The 17,748-nt window shown below is 37.4% G+C and overlaps 1 protein-coding gene across 2 annotated transcripts in view; it reads left to right on the forward strand.

Moving 5' to 3' along the window:
- Positions 1 to 17,748, forward strand: part of LOC121318049 (synaptotagmin-1-like) — a 193,955-nt gene that overhangs the window by 31,444 nt on the left and 144,763 nt on the right. Inside the window, exon 2 of one of the 2 annotated variants that reach the window (XM_041254284.1) lies at positions 419 to 470. The exons of the other annotated variant lie outside the window; for it this stretch is intronic. The gene's annotated coding sequence lies outside the window, so the exon portion shown is untranslated. The remainder of the gene's footprint in view (positions 1 to 418; positions 471 to 17,748) is intronic. 2 annotated transcript variants of the gene reach the window in all.

Genomic DNA, 17,748 nt, shown 5'->3' on the forward strand with positions numbered 1-17,748 from the left:
TCAGCTCCCATGGTAATGATTGGATTGAATCACACATTGCAAGAAACGCAATGGAAAATCTATCAAATTGGCTCAAACAAATTATTGTTGGTTGTGAAGAAGTCTTGAGTTGCATTTGCGCCTAGCATAGGATTTTGCATTACTGAAAAAGAGGTTCTTTACTGCTAATGGATCCATTTGTTCAGCGTACTGCTGCCTTCCCTGAGAGAACAGACTGGCCATGTCAGAAATAAGCCCATGTCACTTAAGGTTTGACCTGAATTATTTCTATTTAGCTGCCAGGCTGTGGAAAATGAACTGAGTAGAGAGTTCAAGCAATCCTGCAATCCACCTGGGATACTCTGCTTATAGACCTAATGTGTGGGATTCAGCTTGAATGCTAATGGTGCAGTAAACGCTTGTTCCCTCTGAATTGCAGGGAGTTGCTGAAGGACAGACATACCTGGAGGAACATGCCAGATTATTGATGGGTAATCAGCTGACTTTTTTACATTGTCCATGTTCTGCCCTGTCCTTTAAAAAGAAACATTATGGTCACAATGGGCTGCTATTGTTACAGAATGAACACGGCTGGCCCTTATGTACAAAGTTATGTCACCATTATGGAAGCCTGCTGACCTTTACAAAGCTATGATCTGGCTATAGATGAACCATTTGGTTGAGGTGGATAAACTCTTTCAAAGAGATGATCATTCAAGTGATGAAACAATTGTATAGATTGTACTGAGTGGAGTGGATCCTTATACAGTATGGCGAATGAAGAGTTATGATCTTGTGGAATTTAGAGCCATGACATTGGCAGCCTATTTCAGAGTAGAGGCAAAATAGGCATGTGGCTTTGTGACAGGGTCTTCCTCAAGTCACGCGTGTGGGTAGCCGCTGTTCAAGCATACAGAGAGACAGAGGCCTGGTGTTGAAACGCCGGCACAGACGCGCAGGATTTATTAACAAAAACAGAAACCGAAAGTAAAATAAAGGCGGTCATGTGACGTTACCAGCGATGGTAACGCACAGAAGACAAATACATCAAACTGTACAAAAAGTGCAAAATAAAACACACTACCCCAAACTAACTCAAAAGGTGCCGTGAAAACGGCAGGCCTTGCAGCAGCCCCGATCACACCGATCGGCATGCTTTTATCTTGACGCTCTGTTGAGACACGCCCACCTGCCTGCTGGAACAGCTGATTGCTTTCAGCTGCTGCTCCACGCAGACAGGTAATCGTCCCCAGCGGAGCGCCACAGCAGCTAAACAATTAAATCAATATTAACAATTAACACAAAAACATACAATAAACTACATATTTCATTGTGCAAGGCTTACACTTTACCACAGGCTTAGATTTACTTTTTTTTTATAAAAGAAACATACAATCTACATACATTTTGTTCTTTAATGGCATATCTATTTTACCCCTGCTCTGATTTCAATACAGTTTGATAAATACAGTGAAACCTGAGTCTGCCAACGTACTCAACTCATTTTCATTCAGAAGGAGAGTTCCCCCACTCCTCTTATAAAATGACAATGGACTGGTAAATCACAGTGAGTGTTAACCCATCCAAGCACAAGGCAAGGTCATCAGGGTGAAGGGTGACACAGCGAATGCCCTTGCACTTGATGCATTAAGATCAAAAATCAAAGAGCCAGCATCAATCTACAGTGAGGCAGTGGAGGATTTGATCTTCGTTGATGATATAATTTTGTTTTCTAAAATGTGCTTACTATCATGTTCACTATCATACCCTGATTAGGATTGCCTAAGTAATTGTAACATTAAGGAATCAAGGATCAGTGTTAAATGGATTTTGTGAAACCAAATGCTTTGTTTTTCATTTCACCTAAGTGTTGAAAATCTCAAGAGTCTAAGATTACAGTGACTCAAAATGGCAACCCTATTGTTACCTGAGCGAAGACCTATGTGGGTCTGAGCATATTCCGATGGACATATTGCATTCTGGGAATTAATTTCACAATGTACAGGATTTGTAAGTTACATGTAATGTATTACTTGGAGCATACTGGACCTTAAAAAAAGTTTGACAAAAAAAAAATTAATCAAGAGTTTCCAACCAAGACATCCTGTTGAAGGCTTACAGTATATATAACAGAGAGGCACAATGGAGCAGCCAGCTCTGGCAAGGCTGTAGGTGTTTTCCTAGACAGCTAAAGACATCTCCTGACAAATGTGTTTTGTTTTCTCCTCTCTACCCACACCCCTCAGTTTCAAGAGACAGAAGAACCCAGGCTCATTTGGCACAGTCAACAAGAAATGATGTCCCATACCTAAATTACTTTAATACTCTAAAATGACAGTCTAAAATGATAAACAGTATGGCTTTCATTTAGGAAGCAGATAGCAAATAAAGGCAAAATAGGTTAGTGTGCATGTGCATTTTCTTGGTCGATTTTCAAACTTAAAACTGAAAAAAGGTGTCTTGTTCAACAAGCAGGTTCAAGCAACATATAAAACAGACCATTATCTGTCACAAATCATTTCTGATGTCTCCAGTGGAAGAGTATATTCACAGGTTGGTTCTTGGGCTAATTGTAATATGAAATGATAAAAGTCAATTCAAAGACCATTCATGAACTTAAGAATGGAAAAAGCAAATGCTGTTTTTCCCTAGTAAATGTGGTTACAGATTGACAGAGCTGGGATCTGCTAATGCTTCAGTACAGGAACATAGCACATTAATCCTACAGGGCTATCAATAATACCAGTGAAGCTATCAATTATTTGAGAGAATCTGTCAAAATCTGAACATCTCTATTTTAACTTCAGTTAAAGTTAAACTTCTGAAGCTGTTCGCACAGCCCAGTGTTACTATGCTCAGACCAGTCTTCAACTGTGTATTTAGTAGAGAACCATACTCATTCAGCTGACTTAAAGTCATCATTTCCCCTTGATGAAAATAATGAGTGATCAACATGCGCTGAACACAAGCAGTTACCATTCACTTGTAATATTGAGCCCTGCAAGCTTTATCTTCATGAAAACGCTTTATAAACCATTCTTAAGAAGTACTCAAAGAAGCTGTATTTAAATGACAAACATTTCTTCTGGAAGTCTTTTTCAAAGCATAAGCCAGGTTAAACAAACATGCAGTCGGAAGGGAGGAAAATCATCGAAACATTTTACTTTTTATGAATGATTTCCAGAACAGGGTTTAGCCAGTGGAAAGGCTGCTTAAGATTCACCCCCATTGTTTTTGTGGATGGGTGGAGCTGTTATGTCATGCTGCTAATTTGACTAGTACTAATTTAGTTCTCAGCTACAGCTACTTTTGTATTAAAATACAAGGGCTGGTCTTTTTCTTTCCTGTCTTTTGTTAACATCACCCAGCCGTAAAACAAGAGGGTACATGCCACTCAAACGTAAAGCGCTCTCAGCAAGTACCATGCTCTCAGTTTTTAACTGTGTAGCATTGGGAGCAGCAGGTATGGTAACATTGTTTTATTTACCTCATTTGCATACAGCCTCTCCCTTGAGGTGTTTCCACTGGCGACTATGTCACAAGACCCTCCTTGGGAACTATGGGATGAGATAAGCCTCTTTTATTATGACCGGCTTTGAATCTTTGCATGCTGTTCAGCTAGTCAGTTTGTATGCTGCTGGGGTAAATCTTAAGTAACTTATTTTTTTCACTTCTATAAAATTGTGTTTTTCAGTTGTTTTATAATTACATTTGTATGGCTTCCATTCTATTTTTTTTTTTTATTATTATTATTTATTTTTTTACATTTTTTACAAAAATTTTAACCCAGTGCTGTAAATTATTTATTACATTGACACATCTGGTTTAACAAAATGATTATGTAGGATAGTTCGGAAATGCTATATAATATAGTTCATTCATTCATAACAAATTAGTTTAATACCATATGTTAAAAAAAATTATGACATTAATTCTTCACATTCAGTTTAAAACCCACAAAATAGATGAGTGGCTAGGCAATTGAATATAAGGCCTTTGCCTGTAATGTAATTAGCTCAATTTCTAGTGGTCAGGCGAAATTACTGTCAAATTTGACATCCAGTTGCAGATCTGAGAGGTGAAAGAATCGATGTGAATTGTTCAAATTGTTTGGGTTTGATGCTTCTGAGTACCTGAACGGAATAAATCCACAGTAGCACAAAGTTATGAACATCTTACAACTGTACACACCTAAAAACTGACTGGTCAACCAAACAAACTTGAAACCAGAAACAGGGCTCCTGGCTATTTGTAAAAAACATAAAGATCAGAAGTTTACCAGTTAAACAGATGTTTACCACTCATGAACAACCTTGTAACTTTGAAGTTCCACTGTCAGCCCTGAATGCAACAAACACATCAATGCATAAATAATACTGAGCATTGTCTTAACACCGGAACTACCTGTTAATTAACACTAAAGGCTGGTTTCACAGATGCTGATTCGCAGTAGTCTTGGATTACCCTACCTAAAGCAACATTAGATAGTTCAAAGCCTGTGCTAATTGAAGCCTGTGGAGCTAGTCCTAAAGGTTTAGTGATGCTGATTGTAACAGATAGATTCAATGAACCATGCTGACAGTTCATTCCTTAACCTCCAACCATTATACACTGATCACGTCTATTTGTCCATCCTTCTGTCACACTATGCCAAGTGAACACCAATGTTCACCAAACTTTTGTCAAACACTCCTTGCCCCCTACAGACATTTCGGATTGCATTTGTCCAATAATCCAATTATCTTTCGATTTTACATGAATATTTTTACCTTGTATATGCACTCATCCATGGGATTATAAAAACTGTCTACATGTGCCTGCACTGGTTGAACTTTACTTTAACTTTAGCCAAGTTTATGCTTACAACTTAATCGTTGTTATTAATTTATTTGACAGTGGTTGCCACCTATCAACCTTTAGAATTCAAAAGAACAATCTGTCTCCCCACAGCCATGTGATTGGTTGACTTTGCTCTCCTGCTGTGAGCTCTTTCTGAATCCAGTATCTTTTTTTTTTTTTTTTTTAAAAGGACACTGCTGGTTGAAGTGACTTCTTGGTGGTGTCTTTAGTTGTCCTGCTGTCCGTGAAGCACAATCCCAGGTCATGCCAGCTTCCACTTGTTTGCATGTTTGCAGCCCAGCAGGGTCTTGACACAGCCAAGAATCCCCACGGTTCTCTTAAAGGCTGCTGAAAAACGAAATTACTTGGAATATTTTAACAAATTATCCAGCACCACAGCTTTAAAAAACACACTTGTTTTGGTTGTTTATAATTTCTCATTTTAAACAAGCAAGATTTTGACTGTAATTACAAGAGCTTGAGTAGCCATTTTGGAGCAATGGAAATTATTTGAATTACTTCTTGGGTGGCATTGTCTCTCTTTTCGCTCTGTTTTTTGTTTCAAGATCCCATGCTTATTGCATAATGCCCATGCAAATTTGTAAGGCTTAATTACTTATTAAAAGCCTGAGCAGTCAACTCTATGGGTGATATGTAGTTATAGGATAATCACACACAACTGAGTGTTTGGTTATGCTGTCTGTATAGCTCTGTGAAGTGTAACCCTTTAGCCCAGTGGCAGAAGCCCAAGTATGCAGCATGGATGTATGATGTATTCCTTTACAGAATAATCACAAAAAAAACCCCAACAACATTAAAATAATTGGTAACATCTTTCAAACAAATTCTTTTCATTATATTCAGTGCACCTATGCGATCAGCCTTAAATTAGATTTTGAACTCTTAGAATGTGTTTTGGCTTGGTTTTCCCCTTTACAAACCAATCTGTGACTTGATCACAGGGCTTTTACTTTCCCTGCATCTTACAACAATATTGGCAATTATTGGCAGCATCTACCACACAGCTGGGGGTTATATTTCTGAAAGTAACCCCGCTGTGTTCATAACCTGCCACCTTACCTACAGCAAGTATGTGCTTGCCCAAATGTGGCGCCTGAAAGATCTGAATTAATTGGGAACCTGGTAGTGACTTGCTGAATCCTAAAAGAATCACAGCGGGTTCTAATTGAGAACATTGACAGGCGAGATGTGAGCTCATCACTGGCCCAGTTACCTTAGAGATTTAAATGACATGCCAAGCAAAGCATCTGCATGGGATTGTTTGTTCTATCCATAATTGCAATTAATGGCTACTTCACTTTGATAGGTGCCTGGAGACAAGGTTATCGATTCATCCACTGAAAACATCTCTGGAAACATCTGTGACTGCATAAATTGAACATCACTAAGGGGTCGCACTCATACCTTTAAGCTTTAGGGTACTGTTTTGTTATTGCTGTAAGAAACCGGATGACATAAACGATAGCTAAATGAGGAAAATCAAATTAGGTTTGTACTTTTAGCTTTAGTATGTGATTAAAGTTTGCTAACACTTCTTTCCTCAAAGTAATACATGTTCAGTACTGTAACAAGATAGGTGACTGTTAAATGCATTCAGTCGAGTTTCCAGCTTCTGAATGTTGTTTCTAAATTAAACTCCTCGCAACGGATTCAGATCAAGGTTTTCAAATGAAGATGTAGCATAACCACTTTCAGTATTGAATTTGGCAGCATTAGTTACTTGACCTGCAATTACAAATGCATTTCCTTATAGATTTTTAAGTAATTAGATCAGTCTTTGGCCTCCTCTAATGTTTTATAAGCTTAACACAAATTAAACTTGCTTTGAGTCATGCATAGTAAAACTAGAACATATTGCAAACTAGAACATATCTGTTTTCCTTCCAGCTAAATGGGTTTTAAACCTAAATATATTTGCACGTTCTAATAAATTAATTTTCAAATATTTCAGTGTGCATTCTCTACAGGACAAACAATAGACAAAACCAAATGGCATTTTAAAACTACACAAGTAAAATAACTTCCAGAGGCAGAAAAGACAAAGAACATGCTCATTATTAAATGCATTGGTATACATACAAACCAATTTCACTCCTTAATAAGCACCTCTGGTTACATTGGCTCGCACATTATGTTAGTCTATTTTAATTTGTATGACCGTGAGTTGACCAGTTGCCTGCTACCACTGAAAGACACAAATGATGACAAGAATGAGATGGCCAACAATAAATGACACACATATTGGTAAGCTAGGATTGACCAACAAAAACAAGGATTAACATTGTTTGTAAATCATAGCTCAAATAATGTTTTTATTTATTTTTTATAGCATGCTTCACCAATGAGCTTCACTACACAGCACACTGCTACTATGCTTTCCCCAGAGTCGTTTCTTCACAATGAATTGTCTTTTCAGAAGCAAGTTTTTATTGGAAGAACGGCTCTCAAAGCAGGAAAAAAACAATGGAGAATCATACGTAACACAAATTATCAGGTGTTAAAGAGGAAAGATGTAATATCAGGGAAATGCAGAAGATACTGTATAAAGTATGCCTTTAGGCACTCTCAAATAGTTTGTTTCTCATTTTGTAATATTAATAAGGATTTCAACTTCCATTCCCCTGTAGAAATTAGATATTGTATTCATTTAAGAATGAGATCATGTGTGCTTCCAGATTCAAAATTAATTTAAAAGCATTATTACGGCTGGTGTTCATATTATTTCCAAACCTTGTACAGTACATCTAGGCATAAGGCACAGAAGTTGGCATATTTTGTCTTTCTTAGCCTAAGCCTGACTAAGACCACCAACTTCCATCCAAATATAAACCATCTGATGTCCACAAAATAATATTTTAAAAAATCTACTTGAGGTGGGAATAGGATACCTTCATCATGCACTTGAAAGGGAGTTCAACTTTTGAAAATAAAGTTTTTGTTCCTTCTTTGTAATGACAAATGGTGATTGTGTTTGTTGTAAATAATAGGTAGGTAATAAGAGCAGTGGTACCAGCTGTTGTTTGTGAAGATGGGATGCTATCAGGATCAGACAGGCACTGGCTCTCTGGTAAAAGTTTGACCAAACTGGCAAATAAATACAGCTGACTCTTCCTGTGCATTGTGAAAAAAAAAGGTGCATACGTATTACTGTTTATTGTCAAAGTTAATGCCGAAGGGGTGTGGCTCAGTAAAATAGTCTTTATCTTCTTGAGATCATCAACTGTCACCTTGTATCATTCTCTAATCAGGGTTCTGTTCCTCAAGGAAGCAATATAGTATGATAAAAGAAAATAATAATCAGAATAATAATTGGCAAGGTGAATTGCTTTCAATTGCTTCAGAGAAAGGAAAGAGTAATTACCGGTACGTCTCCAATGCAGGCCTTCCACCTTTTGAAACATATCTCCAGTACCTGCACTAATTGTACACCCTGAAGTTTAGCAAAGTATTGTCATTATACTTTCACTGAAGCTGTGTTCTTTTTTTGTTTTCTCAGAGAAGCAAAAGCCGTTGTCTGCACAACCCAAAGTGTGGGGATGGATAGGACTGTTTTACCTTCCCCCATGAAACAATAATCCTTACAAAAAGAGTACACTGAGGTCATTCAATCTGCCATTTCACAATGTCTGAGTGTGTTTCTATAATAAAAATGTGCATTCAAATATCCACAAAGCATTTAAAATTCTAGTATGTGTTGACATTATAAATATATAATAACTACCTGACCAGAGCACCCTGGTGTTGGTAGTACAGTACCGTTTTTCAATGGAGTCATGTACAGGGTAGAAATGAGATATTTACTGAAATTAGCTAATTATCTACTACAACTATAGGAAGAAGAAGAAGAAGAAGAAGAAGAAGAAGAAGAAGAAGAAGAAGAAGAAGAAGAAGAAACCATACTTTACATTCTCCAGAAGGCACCAATTATAAGCAGTGGCTGGTTAGGTACACTGCTAATAACATGGGTGGTACAGTAGCAAGTTCTTATTCATTGTAGTCTTTCTAACCATTGTAGAAGCAAAGGCATTTTTCTACATGAGCATATATAGCACACTCTTGTTGGTAGAGAGAGGAGAGAGAGCTGGGCGAGCAGCTGGGCTTAGACAGGTTAGATTGCTCCCGGACTGAGCCCTCTCTCATTTCAGGTCCAGCAACTGCATTGCAAGCTTCTTCTTCTTTGCAAAGAGGGAAACTGAATTAGCAATTTAGAACTAGATTTGGTTGTTTTAGGTTTACGTTGTTGAATTTGTAGTTAATAGGCAGACCTGCTGCTTGTAATTTGATTTCCATTACATGAGAGTAGATGTTAAAACTTCATGATTATTTGAACTCGGCTCTCGCCAAGATAAGATGTAGCTTTACAGTAAACTAATGTGATCCATCTGCTTCTCCATCCATTTGCTTTTCTTTCCGTCTGAAGATTTAGATATCCTTCTGCCTGGTGTTGACGGCTGAAATGTAATGCTGGCTTCAGGGATCAGCTTTTTTGCCTCCCCAGCGCATCAGCACACACAACGGCTGCGATGCTGGCTACAGGGATCAACCACAGTGTGGTCTCCCTAGCGCACCAGCATGACAACCGTCTGGATTGAGCTAAGTAGGGTACATCTCTGGGGTCTTCAAGTGGGCATCTTCTGTTCTCAGTGTTTCATCGACTAGCCCATGTCACCTCAAGAGGGCTCAATAGCGATTCTGGCGTCCCATCATCACCCCCCTCCATCCCCCACTCAACTCAACCCAGTTTACTTACCTGTACATCAGCATTTCTTTTTTTCTATTGTGCTTGAGATCCCCATCCAGAATCTTTCCGTCTCAACCACAGCCAGTTGTTGCTCCTCTCTGTTGCTTCAGATAAGTTCTTCACTGTGTGACGCAACTCTTGGCCACTGAATCCAATGTCTCTGAGAAACCAGGTTGTAGAGTGTGCCACAAATCTTCGACAACCCACTTCCACTGGGTAAACCTGGACTCTTCATCCTCGCTTTTCCGCTTCAGCAGCTAGTTGAGCACACTGCAGTGTCTTCCTCTCATATGCCTCATCTACAGCATCCTGCCATGGCACTGGTAACTCTACCAGAAGAACAAGACATGCTACTTCAGACCTCAAGACAATGTCTGGTCGAAGGTTAGTGGTGGCAATGTCAGATGGAAAAATAAGCCATTGACCAACATCTGCCAGCATTTTCCAGTCTCTAGCAGCTTCCAGTTATCCTTGGTGAGGCTTGGTTTTAATACCTTTTCTTGGTGGCTGCTCTCCTGGATGGAGGAATATTTTCTTTTGTGTGTAATGCTTTGATGGAACTGGTGGCTTAAGCTTATCTTTCGATGCTAAGGCCAAACACCGCACCACGTGGTCATGGTGCCACGTGAACCGTCCTTGGCTAAGATCCACCTTACATCCTGTCAAAATGTGCCTTAATGTTGCAGGTGATAAACACAAAGGACTCTTGCTTTCTGTGATGTGGCAATCTCAAACACTTCATACTCGGTGACCTTGACCTGCCTTTTAATGAACAGTGTATGTCTCTGGAAATAGTTTATGATGTGACATAAACCTTACTGTATCCTTGTATCCCCTGCCATTACAGTACATACCTACACTCAGTAATCTTATGAGTAGCCATTGCTGACGACAGCAATACATGTGCTATCTTCTGCAAAACATGTAACTACAGTACAGTCTCAAGTGTTATACCCCTGGTAGCAATATGCAGCACGACTATAATAGCTGCTGCGAGTTGAGGGGCAGGTTGGGAAGGTTCTGTGTTTGTCATCCTTATCAATCATGCCTCCGTTATGAATGCTGCTTCACTGGTCACTTTTTCAACCTTGAAGATTTGTGTTTTTTTATTGTTCTCATCAATCACACTGCTTACACCCCCACAGGGAGAGCTGGCAGATATTTGTCACTTCTCATGTTGTTCTCTCACCGTACTCTAATACATCCGACTCAACTTGCATTGTCTGAAAGCCAACAAAAGCTGCAAGTGTTCTTTTGGAGACAAAAAGAAAGCAAGGGCTTAAGTTCTGGCGTGCATCAAGTGTATAATGAATCTGAATGAAAATGAACAGGGCTCCTGTATTTTATAATGTTGTTCTCTTCATTTTTGACAATCTGTCACAGATCACAATGCACTTTAATAAGGCAGCTGGCAATTCTCTTTTAATGTTTAGGTGAGATGTCGTGTAGGAATGTTCCTTAAACTGTATTCTCACCTAAGCAACCACTTTGGAGCCTGATCTTGTCAGGTCTCGGAAGCTGTCTGGCAAGAACTTCGATGGATGACCTCCATAGAAAATCAGATACACCCCAGGATCAGGAAAAGCACAGCTGCTTGAGATGACTGCTTGAAAGTAGAACCTACACTAAGTTTTAGAATCCTTTCCCAAGAGTTATTTTGGTCACGTAAAGTTAATGAAATAACACTACCAGGTGTCATTAACACTATGACCTTTGGGGTTTGTCCCAGAGTATTGTGTGCTACCTTCATCTGCCAGGTTCTATTGCTCGTCTTTATCTACATCAGAATTGCAAAGGGGGCTTTAAAACTCTGTAAATAGAACAATAACTATACTCACACACACACACCTTCAGCAATCAATACTTGTTTGAGGTAAGTGTAAATGCACTTGTATTGGTAAATGCAAAATACAAATCTTTCTAAAGAACAAATGTTAAGAGCTATTTTATATAATACTCCACTGAAACAGTGCACATTTATTTAAACTGTATTCAAGAAATGTCACCTATGATTTAAAGTCTCAATAAAATTGTTAGCATATAAATAATTAGTGATTCATTATCTGATAATGCATCTGCGGAATGGCTAGGAAAACAAACCAATACCCGTGACTTTGCTTTTAACAAATCAAAAGCTTTGTTTACAAAGCACTAATAATGAATATAATTTGGTGTTTGCAAATTACAGTTTTCATGTGTTTCTTTTTGGCATTGGAAATCATGCAAAACTAAACAAAATAACAAAAGCCAACAGTATGCAGCTGACATTCTAGGCTCAAGATGTGCTTCACAGTTCTGGTTAAAAAAGGCATTTTTTATATATGCAGTACACACAATGTGGTCACTTTATTAGGAACACTTAGTGAAAAAAGCAGGTACATTATGAGGTGAAGCACATCAAATGCCACACGGTCAATGATGCATTTAGTTAGTTGTCATAAGGTATGACAAACATTCCAGGAAATACCCCCCAAACTCTGAATGAAGGTAGTGATCAAGCTGCATCTACCAAAATAGAGAGCTGCATGGATCTCCACCACTTATGACTATTTATACAACACATGTTGGAGATCTATTATCAAATAATGTGTTCATATTCAATGCTATTGGTCAATCAAAAATCCTGGTTCACCAAGATTCAAGTACATGTGATTTGTACAAAATCGGTTTCTAAATGGATTAAATGTATATGATCTAACTGTCAGCCATCTTGTTTTTCAGAGTTCTTGAGAAGTCATGTCACATTTTGACATTGGCACCTCCTGTTTCTATGGTCACAATATCACATGATCTATCTAGCAGGAACTAAAGACATGTGGCAAAGTAGGCAGGATGAAAATAAATACACTTAGACAAAAAAAAAAAATGGCATGTGTAGTTACTGTGTTTGTCCTTATAATAAATGAATATGACCATGTTTCTTAGAGCTCAATCATTGGTCCTCTTACCTACCCACATTGCTCATTAAAAGACAAGTGCAGCTCACAGCGACAGGCTCAACAATGTATATTAACTGTCCTGCTGGTGCTTCTCTTCCATATTAATGTGTTATATTTTACATACGTTTATTGAAAGAAAGCAATATTGTATTACTAACTTTGAGTCAGTGTATGTATCACCAGCACCTTCTTTTAGAAACACCAAATTGTTTAAGTCAACTACTAACCATTCTGACACATCTAACCAAAGGGTTCATGCAAAAAAAAAAAAAACATGTTTTACCGTCTTATTTTTACAGCTTCCATGCTTATTTACTGCAGTGAATCAAGCGTTAAATGCATTTTGGAAGTCACACTTTAGGCCTTTCAAGGTAATTAATGCAAAAGATTGCCAACCTTTGAATGCAATTAAATGAGCTTTTAAGGTTTGTATTTCTCTTTTTAGGGGTGGAATCAACTATGTGCACAGTATGTGTTGATTGTACAGTAAGGCTGGCTTATGCAATACAATTTTCATCTCTAAGTGTATTTCACCTGCAGTGCAACAGTATGTTGACCCCCCACCCAAACCCAAACATTGCCATTCCCTATTTCATCTTGACAGCCAAGTTGATTAAAATGTCAAGAATAATAAGTAAGTATAAGAGATGCCACTCACGGGATAAGGTACTTATTTTATAATGTTAACAGGTTTCATTGGTTTTAATATTGTGGTGTAATGCAGTCACAAATCATACACTTATTGATGTTAAAGCATGGCCTTTGCCTGGTATTTGCATGGCTTACTCCAATCTTCTTAATGTATGACAGCTTTTGAAATGGAAATGTCCTCTCAGCTCATGAAATGGAGATAACTAAATATTTGAAAAAGTAGTGTAGAGTAGTTTCCCAAATGTAATGTAGTTTTTGTGGCTCATAAATAGTTTGTCATTGAAAGTAAAATTAAATCATGTTCTTGTTTCCCAAGATTTAAATATATTTTTTCATATTTATACAGCTCATGAAAAACATTCAAATAAATGTTTAAATGTGTTCTAAAATATTTAGCAAAGTTTCAACATTTAAATCCAGGATGTGAAATAAAAATACAAAATTGACTGTAAATCTGGGGAAAAAAAATGTTAACGCTTTTTTTTTTTTTACACTTGCCTTCCCATAGATTACCTCTTAGGAATTACACACTGCCGTTAAACTCTATTCAATGGCAATTATTCCCAACATCACTTAAAAAGACTCATCTTTCTTGGTTATAATAGGAAGAGTAATGAGCAGGAATTGTTAGCTATGAATCATTTGCTTCTTAACAAACACGGCAAGAAAGAAACTCAACGCCGCCCATACTAATATATTCACTGATGTAACAGCAAACGATATCAAAGTTTGCCTGTGCTGTTTTTTTGATAGACATGCCACAAGTTATGCTTGTGAGAACAGTTGCTATGGTGATGCTAAAGCCATTTGTAAAGTGTATTTTAATTACTGATTTCTTTTGGTTTATGATGATTCACATGGAAATGCTTTGAAACTAGATAGTATGATACATGTATAATTCATGACCGTTAAATACTGGACAGAAATAGGTGTGTGCTACATTCTATTGTAGTTTTGCCACAAGGGTAAAATGATTCCATTACTGAAACTGAATCTTAAAGAATGAGCTTTGATAGCTGATGCCAAAGGATAACAATTATACACTGTTTGTGCCATCTGATTATAGTACTTAAAGATTGCCTTCCTTATAAATGATGTATTTAAAAACAAAAATATTCAAAAGTTCACAATGAAAAGCTACAGTATTCAAAAACTTTGATAAAATGTGTAATAGGAACATTTAAATGTTGGTGAGAAAAAGTAATGTCAACAAATAGCCACCTAATCACATACATTTTCCTTTGAAATGTTAAAGTTTTGACGCATTATACCCCACACAAATTATTGTGGGGTATAACATGGATATTGAAATCAGCAAAGCCATGTAATGTTGCTTTTGCTGTCAACTATATACGAGATAACAGCACTAAAAGAGTTCATAGTAACATTTTCAGTTTTAAGGCACATATTTAAGTGAAATATTTCTTAATAGCATTATGTCTAAAATTACGTAATTTTTAAATGAAATAACATTATTTGATCTGCCTCTTGATTTGGACGATTACAATAAGATACAAACTACAAACCTGAGGTTTCAGCCTGCAGAGAGAAGAGGAACAAATAATAAGTGTGCAAGCAAACCACTTCCCCCCGACACACAGAATACTACTGCACCATCACAGAACAGCACCACAATGCCCAGCACCGAAGCAAAACCATCTGCCTTAATCAACCTGCAGCTCATGTCTGTAACAACCAGAAAAAATGCGTTTCTTTCCCATACGAGCTATTTGCAGCTCATCCAGTTAAACATAAAGGAATGTATTAGTGTTCACAATTTTAAAAAAAATAAATCCAGGACCAACCTTCAAAGATTAGCATTGTAATAAAGTCACATTATCGTATTTGAAATTGATTCAATTTGGATTTGGTGAATTTGGTATGTTGTTGGTGTTTCTTTTAGAATAAATTGATTCAATGTTCAGATATATGTGGCAGTTCCATAAACAAAGCAGGGTACGAAGTCAATAGTTGACACCCTGTATCCACCATATACAGTGTGGTCTAATGGTACTAACACAGAAAGCTATGAGATCCTGGGTTCCTGTATCAGTGTAGGCATTGGAATGAGTTCCTGCAGCTCAGATGCGCTGTTCGGGGGAGCTAATGTAACAAACTACATCATTTAGAAAGAAGGTTTAAAAGTGAAGAAGTTCACCTTTACTGCCAAATGAAAACACAACAAGACTCCATTGGAAATCCCTTTATGAGAAGAAGTCATACCAATACAGTATATAGTAAATTAGAATATGTGTTGGTTCAAAGCAATCTATTTCTATTGAGCAAACAATTACAACTCCAATTTGGTTTACTTGAATGCTGAATCTCCTTCAAAAACATGACTCACCCTTCCTTTGTGATTAATACACAAACTCCTGAAACTGCTTTTCATCCACACCAACCCACTCTTTATCCTTGAATTTCTCATGGGCATTTACCGTAACATCTCTATAACACCATTAAAGTGAAACCCTTCAAATAACTCTTTCAATTATATTTCTGAACTACAGCTATGACCAAAGGTTTTGCATCATCCGATAGAATTAACTCAGTTTAATAAAACATTAAACTTGTTAAATAATGTTACATTAACATATTGAATTACATACCGCTTTGTAGTTTTCCATATACTTAACAAAAAACTGACCATTCAAAATCTAGCATGAAATACTGTACTGCTAATATGGCTTCCAGTACACTTTTGCAAAATCATTTTGTAGTTTCTTTGATTACATGAAATGAATGTTAAATAAAAATAAACATGTTAAATAAAAGATCTGCATGATGTTCATATAGTTTATTTGTTATTATGTCTCAATCCTACTATTCTAGGTGATGCAAAATTTCCTATAAGAAACCAGAATGCTGTAACCCTCTCCTACTAATTTATGGTACTGCTTGTAATGAATTTTCTCCAGTAGTTGAATCCCGGCTCTTTCTGTGCAGGTAATTGTTCTTAAACACGGACGCTGTGTTTCATTCCTCTTCCTCATCTTCATTCGATAACATGTTAAGGGTGATGATGTGAATTCCTACACTTGGTATCAACTCAGATTTAACGACTCAATGAAAGTCTCTGGGGAAAAAAAGCACACTCACACACACACACACACACACCTACTTTAAGTATAAGCAATACATTGTGTTAGGGACAATGTGAACACAATAACAGCATAATTTGATATCTTCCTCAGCCCCCGAATTTATTTACATTGATGTTGGTGTTTTCAATATGAATCCTATATTTTGTTGGGACCAAAGGCATTTAAGTAGTGGTATAATTTATTATAAAAATATGGTAGCACTTACAGCTGGCTGCAGTTGGAGATGCTAGTCAAATAAGAAGCATCTCACAGTCGCGCTGTAACCAGTGTGTGGCTTTGTTTACTGTATTTCTGGTACTGGTGTCCTAACTAAAAAGAATCATTTATTTCAGATTCGTAACAGTTTAATTTGTAAATATAAATACAACGAAATGTATGACTTGCACGTTTTGGTTCCATGTGCCATGGCCTTGTTTCTGATTTCCTTAGAGAGAATAACAATTGGAGATGGTTGAAGAAAATATTTTTGCCTTACCCCCATATTTCCTAAAATAATACATATCACGTATTTCCATTACTTCACTCATACAAAATTCTAAAAGTACATGACACCCTGTGCAGTGCTGTATTATTTATGAAATAATGCCAGATTTGAGTGGCATCTTACCGCAGCTAGAAATCTGGCACTCCATGCAGGGTTACAAGATAACCCAGCAAGATAGTGATGACATTGACATTGGGGTGTCTACTGGAGAAATCAGTCAGTCCTGTGAATACTATAAGGAGGTTATTTCTTGTGTAAATGTAGTGCTGATGAAAGATGAGGCTATGACAATGGCATTAATGATGGATGGTACAGACAGGCACCATGAGCAATCCTCCTTATTTGTCTGCTGATATATCTGGATATCTACTGCTGTTTAATCTGAGGTCTGCAAATTGGGTTGAATTGTGCAACATTTTAAGGTGGTTTTGTGAGGTGGACTATTGCCCACTGTGGAAGAAGAATCCACTACATTAAGGCTAAGAGAAGAATCCACTACATAAAGACTAAGAGAAGAATCCACTAAATTAAGACTAAGGGATACAAGGTGAGTCGATTAGCCCTTTAGAAGAGAAATGATCATTGGTTGCCAACAATTTTTTTAGGTAAGCGGTACAATGCCAGGTAACATTGTATTGGCTTGTGACATAAACCCCTGCCAGGGCCCCTCTATATGTGACTGAGGAAGTCCATACATCTGTTGTATCTCTCAGCAGTAGATTGCATATCTCAGCTCTACTGGCACTAATTAATGCAGATTCATCATCTTCTCACAAGACAGTTGCACCTGCCTGTTAACTAACGCAATACAGAAGATACTGTACAGTATTCTAATGAGTTGGCTTGGTGTCTTGCTTCTTATAGCTTGTCATGGTATTCATGCTTGCGAATTGTGCCAGACTGGAAAGATCCACAGAGTATGTTCAGCACAGTCTATCTCTGCACTGCTGTGATGGAAAATGATCTACAATGGCTGGCTGATGAATGCTG

Source organism: Polyodon spathula, chromosome 7 (genome assembly GCF_017654505.1).
Source record: "Polyodon spathula isolate WHYD16114869_AA chromosome 7, ASM1765450v1, whole genome shotgun sequence".
NCBI classification, from domain to species: domain Eukaryota; kingdom Metazoa; phylum Chordata; class Actinopteri; order Acipenseriformes; family Polyodontidae; genus Polyodon; species Polyodon spathula.